The following is a 13,837-nucleotide window of genomic DNA, read 5'->3' on the forward strand; positions in this document are numbered from 1 at the left end:
GTAAAAGGTAAATTCAGAATTTTCCTTATTGTAGTTCTTAGCCTGTTAAGGTTAATATTTCCAGTTATAAGGCTTCTTTGCCTCAGAGGGGGTGGTTTTTCTTTCTTGATCAAGAGTCTTCCTCTGATCTTTTTACTGAAATAATTTTATTTAATTTTATGTTAAGCATATTCATTCTCATTTAAGGGGATTTTTGCTTTCTTTCTTACATTAGAGGTTATATGAGACTAAAGAAGATGGGGATATAACAGTTAACCCCTTAACGACTGAGAACGTGCAGGGTACGTCCTCAGAAAAAAGGCAGTTAATGCCTGAGAACGTACCCTGCACGTCCTCAGTGTGGAAAGCAGCTGGAAGCGATCCTGCTCGCTTCCAGCTGCTTTCCGGTTATTGCAGTGATGCCTCGATATGGAGGCACCCTGCAATAACCTTTTTAAGTAATCCGGTGCAGAGAGAGCCACTCTGTGGCCCTCTCTGCACCGGAGATCGGTTGCTCCCTGTGTTGGTGGGTGGGAGCCGGACCGGGAGGCGGGTGGCGGCCATCGATGGCCCTGTGGATGTGAAGGGGGGCGGGATCGTGGGCGGGGGTGGCTGGGGGCGCGCATGGGCGCGCACGCGTGCACGGGAGGGTGGGGGCGGGCGCGTGCACGGGGAGGGAGCGGGTGGGAACCGCTACACTGCAGAAAATGTGGAAATAAAAAAGATAAAAAAATTGAAAATTAAAACAGCAAGGTGGTGGGGGTTTGTCTGTGGGGGGTGGGGGGGGGGAAGCTACACTACAGAAAAAAAAAAACAAACAAAAAAAAAGCACTTTTTATTGTAAACTGGGTACTGGCAGACAGCTGCCAGTACCCAAGATGGCCCCCAATAAGGCAGAGGGGAGGGTTAGAGAGCGGTTTTGGGGGGGGATCAGGGAGGTGGGGGGCTAAGGGGGGGATCCTACACAGTAGCATATGTAAATATGCTAAAAAAAAATTCATTTTTTTTTTAAAACCCTTTTATTTTAGTACTGGCAGACTTTCTGCCAGTACTTAAGATGGCGGGGACAATTGTGGGGTGGGGGAGGGAAGGGAGCTGTTTGGGAGGGATCAGGGGGTGGGATGTGTCAGATGGGAGGCTGATCTCTACACTAAAGCTAAAATTAACCCTGCAAGCTCACTACAAACTCCCTAATTAACCCTTTCACTGCTAGCCATAATACACGTGTGAGGCGCAACAGGATTTAGTGGCCTTCTAATTACCAGAAAGCAACGCCAAAGTCATATATGTCTGCTATTTCTGAACAAAGGGGATCCCAGACAAGCATTTACAACCATTTGTGCCATAATTGCACAAGCTGTTTGTAAATGATTTTAGTGAGAAACCTAAAATTGTGAAAAATTTTACGTTTTTTTTAATTTGATCGCATTTGGCGGTGAAATGGTGGCATGAAATATACCAAAATGTGCCTAGATCAATACTTGGGGTTGTCTACTACACTACACTAAAGCTAAAATTAACCCTACAAGCTCCCTAAAAGCTCCCTAATTAACCCCTTAACTGCTGGGCATGATACACTTGTGGTGCGCAGTGGCATTTAGCGGCCTTCTAATTACCAAAAAGCAACGCCAAAGCCATATATGTGTGCTATTTCTGAACAAAGGGGATCCCAGAGAAGAATTTACAACCATTTATGCCATAATTGCACAAGTTGTTTGTAAATAATTTCAGTGAGAAACCTAAAGTTTGTGAAAAAATTTGTGAAAAAGTGAACAATTTTTTGTATTTGATCGCATTTGGCGGTGAAATGGTGGTATGAAATATACCAAAATTGGCCTAGATCAATACTTTGGGATGTCTACTAAAAAAAAATATATAAATGTCAAGGGATATTCAGGTATTCCTGAAAGATATCAGTGTTCTAATGTAACTAGCGCTAATTTTGGAAAAAAATGGTTTGGAAATAGCAAAGTGCTACTTGTATTTATGGCCCTATAACTTGCAAAAAAAGCAAAGAACATGTAAACATTGGGTATTTCTAAACTCAGGACAAAATTTAGAAACTATTTAGCATGGGTGTTTTTTGGTGGTTTTAGATATGTAACAGATTTTGGGGGTCAAAGTTAGAAAAAGTGTGTTTTTTTCCATTTTTCCTCATATTTTATCATTTTTTTTATAGTAAATTATAAGATATGATGAAAATAATGGTATCTTTAGAAAGTCCATTTAATGGCGAGAAAAACGGTATATAATATGTGTGGGTACAGTAAATGAGTAAGAAGAAAATTACAGCTAAACACAAACACCGCAAAAATGTAAAAATAGCCTTGGTCCCAAACGGACAGAAAATGGAAAAGTGCTCTGGTCACTAAGGGGTTAAATATTATACTGTTTAATCCCTTGGTGTGTTTCTTGTCCCTGTTGCAGTTTCTGAGATTATATCCAGAAATTGGACAAAGTCAGGTATTCCTTTTATTTCATTTTAATGCTTCTATTATTGAGCTTTTTGAAGCTAATCACAAAATGGTTGGGGTAATTTTTAATATGGCTATATGTTCTAGCATTCCTTTCGAAGACAGGTTTTCCTTTGTAGTCCCTTTAATTAGGAAGTTTATTTCCTTCCTTAGGAGGGCTTATTTGCCAGCAAGTTATATTTTCCATCCAGTGATATCTATTGCTGATGTGGCTGTTTAATCTTTGTCTTTCTGTGCAGTTTTCTTTTGATTCTGCCAGTGAGAGTTTTTAAACCTCTTCTGTTATTTAAAGGGTCTACTCCAGAATTGTTATTGTTCAAAAAGATAGATAATCCCTTTATTACCCATTCCCCAGTTTTGCATAAACAACAGTTATATTAATAAACGATTTACCTCTATGATTACCTTTTACCTAAGCCTATGCAGACTGCCCCTTTACTTTAGTTCTTTTAACATACATGCATTTTAGTCAATCAGTGCTGACTCCTAGGTATCTCCACATGTGTGAGCACAATGTTATCTATAAGGCACACATAAACTAATGCCCTCAAGCTGTGAAAAACTGTCAAAATGCCCTGAGATAAGAGGCAGCATTCAAGGGCTTAGAAATTAGCATATGAGCCTAACTAGGTTTAGTTTTCAGCAAATACAATTTGATGATAAAAGTATATTCGAAAGTTGTTTAAATTTGCATGCTCTATCTGAATCATGAAAGTTTAATTTTGACTAGACTGTCCCTTCAAATGTGCAAAAGCTTTCTTTTGCCGTCACTCATTAATGCTAGAATGTGTTTTTAGCTATTCTTTTTAGAAGCTCATAATTAAAATCTTGTCTGCTTACATTATTCCAGACATTTATCGCTTTCTTTACAGAGAAAGATTTTATTTGGTTCTGGTTTGGATTTCCATTATTTGTACAGTTTATGGGTCTATGGAGCTTTTCTTCCTCAGGACTAGTAGTCCAAGGGTATATTTTAAGGTCAGATTGCTGTTTTGTCCCTTTCAGCAGAACAGGGCTCAGAGATCTTTTTTCCACCTAGTATCAGAGTTTTTCTGGTTCCGACTGGAAATAATAGAATGGTATTTGCTAAATGTTTTAGTGTCTTTTACTAGATTTGAGCACTATAGCATCTACTTGCAAGGCTGCAAAGTTAGATACAAGGACAGGCCAATGTATTTGCTCTGGAGAATGCTGACATGGTCAGTGCCCATTAGTTTAAGTGAAACAGGCGTAAGCAGTCTAATTTTTTTCCTCCTGTGAATTCTTATTATAGTCTCAAGGATATTGAATAGGTTTTTGTTCTATGTTCCTAGGAACTCAGGCTCAGGTAGATAGGAACTCCAACCTATTTATTGTTCCATACGTAGGAAGGAACTCTCAGACCTATTATGATTTAGAAACGTTGAAAATGTTTCTCAAGTTCCTACTTTCAGAATGAAAACTATTTAGACTTTTCTGTGAGGTCAATCTATGTCACAATATATTTTAAGGATCCCTACCTTTATGTTCTTATATTTAGGAACAACATCAGTTTCTGAGATTTTCTTTTTTGGACAAGCCTTTTCAGTTTGTTGCTCTTATTCTCTAAGATGTTGGATACCCTCTTATCTGTAATCGGTTTCAACTTTTCATTCCGAAATATTTCTCTCCTGCAGACTGTTGTTTCTTCAACAACATGGTTTGAAAGTAATTTTTCCAAACTGTTACTGGTTCCTCAGATAAAGGTTGCTGGGGGTTTTATAGATTCAGTTTCTTTGAGACTTTCTTTGGCAGAGCAAAGACAGTTGAAGCTCGGGTTTGCATGTTAGAACGTTCAGTCTCTGTTTTTTTCCTTCAATTGCTCTTTGCATGGATATGTCAGGTCTCATGTTTTGGCCATGGTTGCTTTTCCATTTGCTCGCTTCCATACGAGTTCTCTTCAGCTTTGTATCTTTTTCCAATAACACAGGGACCTTTCTTGGTTGTCTTTGAGCCGTAGGGTTGCCACCTCAGCCATGTTTTCCTGGACATTTATGAGTTATACATGCTGCAGGGTGTGCAGGTAGGAACATGAATTCCAACCTGGGACAGCACACAAATAGTGACAATGAACAGCACTATTCATATTCCTCTCTGTACACCCTGCAGCATGTAGAACTCATAAGTGTCCAGGAAAACATGGATGAGGTAGCAACCCTACTCTGAGGACTCATCTAGATTCCAAAACAAATCTGTTTCAGTCTTGGTAGATAAGCTATTAGCTCTTTATGCAGGGGCTTCTTTTGTCTGTAATCTCTACAAATGCACTTTTTTTTAGGATTTTTCTCTTTCAGATTAGACAATGTCACATCTGTATCTTGTGTCAATCATCAGGGGAAATTACAGTTCCCTAGTTATGAGGATAAGATCTCTATTTCTTTCCTGGGCAGATTGCTTATTGCTGTTCATGTGCCAGGACTGGTTAACTGGAAAGCAGTTTGTTTATTCAGTTTTTCCAATTGGAAGAGTGGTCTCTTCATCTGGTTATGTTCTATTAGATAATAGATTGTTGGGATTGCTCAGAAATAATTCTGATGGCTTCACGGTTGAATCTCAATTTTCCCAGGTACTGTGTAAGATCTAGGGATCTTTAAACTGGGGTTGTGGCTGCTCTGGTAGTCCAGTTGTCTTTCTGGCTAGCCTATACTTGACAAATAGCCAAGATTTGGCAGGAAGAGCTTTGGTTATCTGTTATCCAGTTCTTTTGCATCCAGACCTATTTTAATGTCCTTTTTTTCTATCTGGATTCTAAATCTCTTGACTTGATGGCATGGATATAGAATTAGAAATACTTTGGACTATATGTTCAGTTATTGAGTTTCTTATACAGACTTGTAAGTCTGTGACTAGGGGAATTGTTATTTAAATATCTAGAAGGCCTTTAGTTCTTGGTGTTCGAATCAGGTTTTTTCTTGGCATTCTTTTTGAATTCCCAAATGTATTGCCATTTTTACAAGATGGTTTGGATAAGGGTCTTAAAATGTTAACTTTTAGTTTTTTCCTTTTTTGGTTCTAGGAAGTTCAGAAAATGTCTGCTTTTTCTTTTGTTGGACGCAGGTCAGCCTCCACCTAGATGGCTTTCTACAAATCAGTTGCCTCTTCTTGATTTTAGAATGGTTTATCAGTGAACCATTTTTTTGCTAATCAGATATTTGGTCTCCTTTGCAAAAAATGTTTAATGTTCTTGCTTCTTCTGAGGCAGCCTTTGGTAGGGAGTCCTTCAGGCAGTTGTCTCAGGTTGATATATTTCTGCCTGTTGGATTGTGGATTTAGTTTCTCATTGAAAAAAGGATGTTTTTTAGATCTCACCCTTTTTTATTATTACTTGTGGACTCCACAGCTTTGGTATTAGTTCCCAGGAGTAATGGATTGTGGACTCTCACCACCTGTATGAAAGAAAACAATGTATGTTTACCTGATAGCTGCACCTATTACAGGACGAAAAGAAAAAATCTACAACTGACTCTGAATATATAATTTAGGAAGTCAGATGTTACCAAAACACATTGACTAGGTGGCACCAAATTATATTATACATCATCTGAAAATAATGGTCATCACAGACAGGTTCTAATGAAGGTTGATGACAGAACAGTTCATGTCTAGGGCTCAAAGGTCATAGAAGGGCTGTGCTGAAGGTGTCACTGATACCACTTGGGGATGAGACTGGAGGGGTATCTGATTTATCAGATACAGATTATTCTTCTCCATGTGACAGCCCTACACTTTCCCTTTCTCGCCTCTTCTGCTTCATTCTTCGGTTTTGGAACCAGATCTTGATCTGGGGTTCACTGATATGCAGAGCAGAGGCTACCTCCATCCGGCGAGCTCTGCTTAGGTATGGCGTAAAATGGAATTCTTTTTCCAGCTCAGTTATCTGCTTGGTTGTATAATTGGTCCTTGAAGTAGAGCTGTGATCCTTCATGCCAGCACGTCCCTCTGGCCTTACTGCAAATGGAACACATGGAAAAATCAATACGGCATGCATATATAATCAATCTAATCAATGGTCTGTTTGCTTGGAATATTTGAGCTTGCTTTTGTTGCCAGACTGTACTAAAGTGAGGAATATGGGGAAATTGCACATCTATTATTTTTAAATAGTCAGAATACAGAGACACATATTTTGCTTATCTTTCTTTAACTGATTAAATGGCAGACCTTAAAAGCATAAAAATATATTAGAAATATTGTGAACATAGTAACTCAGAAAGAAAAGAAATACAAAATAAGGAGGGGAAAAAATGAAAATAAGCATCTCATAGAAGACAGTTTACAATTAGCATACTTGCAATGTTCATATAGTGACCAATAGTCCTCTTTGTTTCCTAAATCATGTGCTGCTCTCACAGAGTTAAAGGGACAGTATACAGTAAAATACTTTTTTCCTTAATGTGTTTACAATTGCTTTTTTTTACCAACTGCAGAGTAAAACATGTATGAAAATTAGTTTTAAGGTTTATTTGTGTATATTAAAGCTCTGATTTTGTGTTTTGAAGCCACAGCCTAATAAAATAGGTTGAGCTTGTAGGTATAATCAGATCTCATTACTGTATCACATTGTGTACATATACCTGCTTCTTTATCTTATATCTGTCCATAAAACAATCACCAGTACTTTTAGAGAACAATGGAAAATCAACATTGTATTACCTTATCTCTGATATAGCCCACTGGGAGTATAATTTCTTCTAATGGCTGTGTTTACAAAGCTTATCTATAGCTTGGACCTGCGGCCACAAACTTTCATAATAGGTGGGGATACCACATGCTAAATCAACTATTTAAAATGCCAATATAAGGGTAAAGGAGCTACTTGTAAACAATTTAATACACTCCAGCAGGTAAAGTGGATCATTGGGAACAAATTAAAGGGGAGAAAATTTTTGAGTAAACTGTCCCTTTAAGTATGCTGGCTGAGTGCCAAACTATGTTCAATTGCTTTTAATCAATATATATTTTATGTTAATAATTTCACTTATAATTATTCTTCATATATATTTTATTTCCCCCTTTTATTCACAATTCTTTTTTAATTTTAGTTTCTTTCACCTTTAAAAGTTTTTTTTTTCATTAGTACACTCTTTGCCACCCTCACATTTATTTTTGTTGCAGTTTGTGGTTCTGCAATGTGCATTAACCTTTGTGCTAATTGTCCTGTTTTCCCCCCATTCTAAACCATTTTCACCTGTTTAATAGCTGCCAACTGTCCTGTTTTTCCTGGGACAGCACTGTTGCCTGGCTTCTTGTCCCTGTCTTTTAAGCTTGTCCCTTGTGCAGTTTAGTCTGTATATATTTTAGGAATATGTGTGCAGTGCAGTACTCCCACCACAGAGGTTGCTGTGGCATTAGTCCCATTGCTTACAGTATGTTTTTCTGTGGCCTTGTGTTACACTGATGTTTAGCAGTGTGAGGTCAGGTAATAGAAAGCCATGACATGTGATATATAATACCAGGGGTGATGAAGTCAGGCAGCTCAATAGTGTTGCACAATTTCTAACATATGTAATTTCCCCCATTTATACACTCAGACTTTGCATAGCAGGGGCATAAAACACCAGGCTCTTCATGTGCTGGGACTGGAATTCACAGAACATACAAAAAAAAAATCCAGATTTACTGGGGCATTTCTGGGTTTATTAACCTATTCCTCACAATCACTGCAGCAGCATCAACACATGAATATTTACCTCATAAAATGCATAAATCTACATTTTAAACACAAATCTTTCTTTCATGATTCAGATAGAAAATATAATTTTCTTTTGTTATCTAATTTACTTCATTCTCTTGATATCCTTTTTTGAATGAGCAACAATACACTACTGTGAGCTAGCTGAATGCAATGGGTGAGCCAATAACGAGTCATATATGTGCAGCCACCAATCAGCAGCTTCTGGGCCTACCTATAGGTATCCCTTTTCAACAAAATATACCAATAGAACAAAACAAATTAGATAATAGAGGTAAAATTGAAAGTTGTTTAAAATTGCATGATCCATCTGAATCATGAAAGAAAAAATTTGGGTTTCATGTCTCTTTATTAAAATATCTGCATATAATGTTTTCAGCAGCCCCAAGACAGCAGTTAGCAGGTTAAACATATTATATTATATATTAATTTTAGGCTGTGTAATATCTATTTAAACTAGGGTGTTTTGTGGTTTCCTGCTATAAAGATGCTGAAGGGTTAATTTAATACTTGCTTGATTATTTTGGTACTTGCTATAAAGGTATTCTTCCTATGCCAATTATGTGCTTGAGAGTAATGGAGGTGATGGGGAGCTTGATGCTTTAAACTGCATTAAAGGGCTATAACAGTGCATAAAGAATATGTTGGAGAATTTTTCTTATTGCACTATTAATTGCATATAGCCATCTTTTTAACCTCTGCAAAGTAATTAAACACATAATTAAAGGGAGCTGGAGTTGCGGAGATTAATGAGAAATGTTAATCTGCTGTTTTAGGTTAGATGGAACTTTGTTTACAGTTTTATTTTAATTTAATTATATGATATTGTATTTGTCCTTTTCCTTAAAAAAAAAGAAAAGAAAAATTATGCCTATGTTGCACTAAATAACGAGACCTCTTTGATATGGAAAAACAAGCTAAACCCCAAATGGAAAAGCAGCAGAGGACATATATAGACCATGCACATGGTCATTCCGAACCCCCCCCCCCGATATAATGGGACCAATCATTATCGTTCTTTACAGAACTCTGGACACACTACTGGACTATAATACCATAGCTTGTTGTCTTGTAACGAAGATCTGATTTATACCATATACAATGTTTTTCAATTCAATGCTTATAAAATGAGGCAACTCTGCAATAAAAAGATTATGTGTTTTTTGTTTTTCATTTAATTTAAGTCAGTTAGAGAGCAGAAACACACTGCTGGGAATTATCTGAACACATCTGGTGAGCCAATGACAAAAGTCAAATGTGAGTAGCCACCAATCAGCAGCTAGCTCCCAGTAGTGCATTGCTGCTGTTGAGAATATTTACATCGCTTTTTTAACAAAAGGTACCCAAGTATAAGTGAATTTAAAATCTACATGATCTGTGTGAATCATAAAAGTTAAATTTAATCTTTCCTTTCCCTTTAAATATTCAGTATACCTAAATTATACTACTAGAATTTGATGTGCTTGTTTTGGGGGTCAATCTAAATGGGCGGAGCTATGTAAACCTTAAATGGGCGTGGCTCTGCTGCAAAGTGTCCCTTGAATTTTTTTTTTTATGTTGGCAACTATGCTGTTTCTTATCAGAAGTGTTTTGCAAACTATGTATAATGTACAATGTTAACACTGCATTCCCTCAGTATCTAGTGTTACTCTTTAACAAAGCATACCAGGAGAACTAAGCAAAATTGATAATGGGAGTACACTGGAAAGCTGTTTATAATTTCATGCTCTATCCAATCTATTTGTTTAATAATGAGTTTGGAACAATTATTTAAAGGGCCATTATACATCAAATTTTTCTTTGCATATTTTGTAGATGATCCCTTTATATAGCCCATCTGGGAGTGTTTTTGTAACAATGTATAGTTTTGTTTATTTTTTAATAACATTGTGATGATTTTCAGACTCCTAACCAAGCCCCTCAGTGTCAGAAGTAGACGCGCTATTCCAGTCTTCTGCTGGCTTCTGTTTGCATAATCTGTCTTTTCATATGCAGGGGAGGGGGGGAATGTCTGCAATTTAGCCACTTTCCCTGGGTGTTTCTGCTTATCTAATTAACAGTGCTAAACTAAGTACGTTTTTAAAAGGTTTTATACTGAATTTTTAGATCATTATCTGTGCATATTATTCTTTATAGTAATGTCTATTACATGCAGTTATATGAATTGGTGCATACTGTCCCTTTAAGCAATATTTTCCTTACCCTCATTTCTTACCATCATTTAAAAATGGAAGACATTCTTCTCCTCCAAGATTGCCTTGTAGATAGAGATTGGCTTCTTCTACTAGAACTAATAGATGCTTATTTGACCCATGATCACCCGGGATCACAAAACATTCCTTAGTTTTAGCTGAAAGAGCCAGCTATGACAATTCACTTGCCTTCTTTTTGGACTCTCTTCTGTTCCTTGGAGCTTAAAAAAATAAAAATTGGAGCATGGTTACAATTTAGATGGATTCATATTATAATCTACCTAAACAATAGTCTCATTAATTATCAACAACACTCTTTTATAGTATTACATTTTTTTGCCATAGCATTGGCCGAATTGTTTCCCCATAGATACAACAAACTACATCTATACTTAGTCTTTCTTCAGACAAAATAAAAAATAAAATACATCTATATCTTCCACAATAGAGGAATTGACTATTACTTTGACAAATCTGTCTTAAATTTTTCTGTGGTGACTCATATAGGGCTGGAATTAAAGAGCTATTTTTGGCTTTGTTCCAGGTCTTATCAAATCCAACGTAAGCCATTAGGTATAGGGGGTGAGATTCACCACTTCTCTTGCAGGAGGGCAAAGGATCTGATGGATAAAAGATTCCATATAATTTTTCTTGACATTCTAGCTACAAGTGAGAAGCTTTGTGAAATTGAACAATTCAGTCTCTATCATCCTCTTTATGGACAATATTTTAACTGTCCAGTACCTGAATTGTCTGGGTGATCCCAAATCTAAGGACTTTGTCCAACCTCACTTATAACTAGACAGAAACCTTTCCATCATGCCCTGATACCTTCAAGGTCTTCAAATACATTCACTGATTGCGGTTGATATAATTTGAAGGATGTGAGCAACTAGAGTTTAACCAGATATTTGTTTTGAATCCTGGTGCAATTTACCACTAGCTGTGATCAATGCAATCTAACAAACCTGATTTCTTCAAGTTCCCATTTTGTTTTTTCTTAATACCTAAAGAGAATAACTTGTGATGTCATAAATAAAATGATACATACTAAGGACATGAAACACACATTTATTTTTAACACTTTCAGTTTACTTCTATTATCAAATTTGCGTCATAGCCCTGCTATCCTTTGATGAAGAAGCAGCAATGCTCAACAGAGAGCAAGTTTTATTCATTGGGTGAACCAATGTCAAGAGGTTTATATGTGCAGCCAGCTCCTAGTTGTGAATTGCTGTTCCTGAGGCTACTGCTTGATGTCTCAATTGTCCAGGATTATTGGATTTGAATTTTAGACTAAAACAATTGGTAACTGTATGGGGCAGTAAGAGGTTAAAGTGATATTGTATTGTAAAATGTTCTTCTATTTAAAGGGCAGTGAAGTCAAAATGAAACTTAAATGGCTTGGATAGAACATGGCATTTTAAACAACTTTCCAATTTACTTATATTATCAATTTTGCTTAGTTCTAATGGTAGCTTTTGTGAGGTCAGGAGCGTGCACGTGTCTTAAGTAATCTGGCAGCAGTGTTTGCAACATTGTTTATAGCAATGCTTATACATAGTTATAAACACTGCTGCTAAAGACTGCTATAGACACGTGCATGCTTCTAAGTTTCAATCAACCTACTTAGGTTTAGTCTTCAACAAAGGATACCAAGAGAACAGAGAGATAGAAGTAAATTGGAAAGTTACTTAAAATTGCTCTATCGGAATCATTAAAGTTGAATTTTGGCTTTACTGTACTTTTAACATGTTCCCAACTATCCATTTTACCTGCTGGAGTGTATTTAATGGTTTAAAAATAGTTTCTTTACCTTTATTTTGACATTGAAAAAGGGTGACTTTGCCTGCTGAATCCACTAATTTCAATAGCTAAAGGACCAGTCAACACTGTTGAATTTGTGCTGAAACATTTATAAAAAATTACCACACTTATTTATATACACACCTCGTTAAAATCTGCTGCATATTCTTTCTTCTCTATCGTTTTGAAATTTATAATAAATTCCCTGTCCTCTGCGGTCAATCCTTGAAGGGAAATCCTCCTCTGGACATGGGCGGTTGGCGTGCGGTGGTGAAATTGAGTAAGCATGATTTTTAAAGTAAGTTTTCTGAAAACTTTACATTCTTCTCTTTACATTTTATAATGCAGGTAGATTGAATTTCGTGTTATCCATGCACTAGTACTTTTTTTTTAAACTTTCATTTCAGCATGTATTGAGTGGTCCTTTAAGTGTTAGTTATAGAAAAGCTATGTAAGAAAGATCCAGCAGAACAAATTACATTCTCAGGGGGAATGAGAGTGACATACTAAAATGTTCTTTTTCAATTGCTCTCACTAAATAATGTGCTTTAGTATACAGACAGAGATAAGATAAGGAAGCATTTCTGTATGTAAACAGTGATAAAATAAGGAGGTCTGATCACCCTACAAGTTCAGCCCATTTAATAGGTTGTAGGTTCAAAGAGCAAATGCAGGTGTTTCAGATACAGAAATAAACAAATGAAAAAGCCTATACATTTTATACTTTGCAACTGGGTTAACAAATCATCAGATACAAATGAAAGAAAAAACAGTTTTACAGTTCTCTCTCCCTTTAAAGGGATAGTGTAATGCCTCCCCTTTCATGTGCTCTCGATGATCCATTTTACTTGCTGGATTGTATTAAATAGTTTAAAAAAGTTACTTTACCTTTATTTTGCCTGTTGAAACAGCTACCTATACTCACAATTTAAATAGTTAAATATTGACTATAAACAAGTCCCAGCAGAAGAAATTGCACTCCCTTTGGGGGTGGGAGAAATATATACAACATTTTTTTTTTTTATTTAAATGTTGGGCTTTGACATACAGACAGAGATTAGCTAAGGATACATCTCTGTATGTAAAATGTGATACGATGAGGAGGTCTGGTCTTCCTACAAGTTCAGCCCATTTTAATGGGTTGTTGATTAAGAGAGTAAAACTACTATTTCATATACAAGAATAAAATCTATAGAAAATGTATACATTTAATACTTTGGAACTTGAATAACAAGTAATGGGAAACACATTAAGGGGGAACAATATTACAGTACACTGTGCCTTAAACATGATTCTCTTGCATTAGTTACAAGAGGATGAGGCTGGGTACTTTATATTCTAAAGTCAGCAAAAATGAAATTAAAACACATTCCTTGTCAGTTTAATTTTAGAAGCAAAAGCTAAGCTTTATTATTTAACTGCGAGCTTATGGACTATAGCAGGAGAAAAAAAGGTCATGTATACTTGTCTGTGTAACTGTTCATAAAAGACAGGGCATTCTAAAGGAAGACAATGGAGAGCTGCTGTCGCCATGTATGGGGTTCTGTATTTCACTGGGTTTCTCATCCTCAGAATACACTTAGGGCCAGATTACGAATGGAGCGCTATAATTTGCGCACAAGCAATATATTGGGTATTCACGTTAGTTTGTGTGCAAGTTAAATTGTGCGCTTGTA

General features: G+C 36.5%; 1 long non-coding RNA gene across 1 annotated transcript in view; it reads right to left on the reverse strand.

Moving 5' to 3' along the window:
- Positions 1-2,189: 2,189 nt before the first annotated feature.
- The window catches only part of LOC128654384 (uncharacterized), a 64,358-nt gene continuing 52,710 nt past the window's right edge, over positions 2,190-13,837 (reverse strand). The window contains exons 2-3 of the long non-coding RNA XR_008401447.1: positions 10,379-10,576; positions 2,190-6,419 (exon numbers count right to left, since the gene is read on the reverse strand). This is a non-coding gene — a long non-coding RNA (uncharacterized LOC128654384). The remainder of the gene's footprint in view (positions 6,420-10,378; positions 10,577-13,837) is intronic.

This window comes from Bombina bombina, chromosome 3 (assembly GCF_027579735.1).
Source record: "Bombina bombina isolate aBomBom1 chromosome 3, aBomBom1.pri, whole genome shotgun sequence".
Lineage (NCBI taxonomy): Eukaryota > Metazoa > Chordata > Amphibia > Anura > Bombinatoridae > Bombina > Bombina bombina.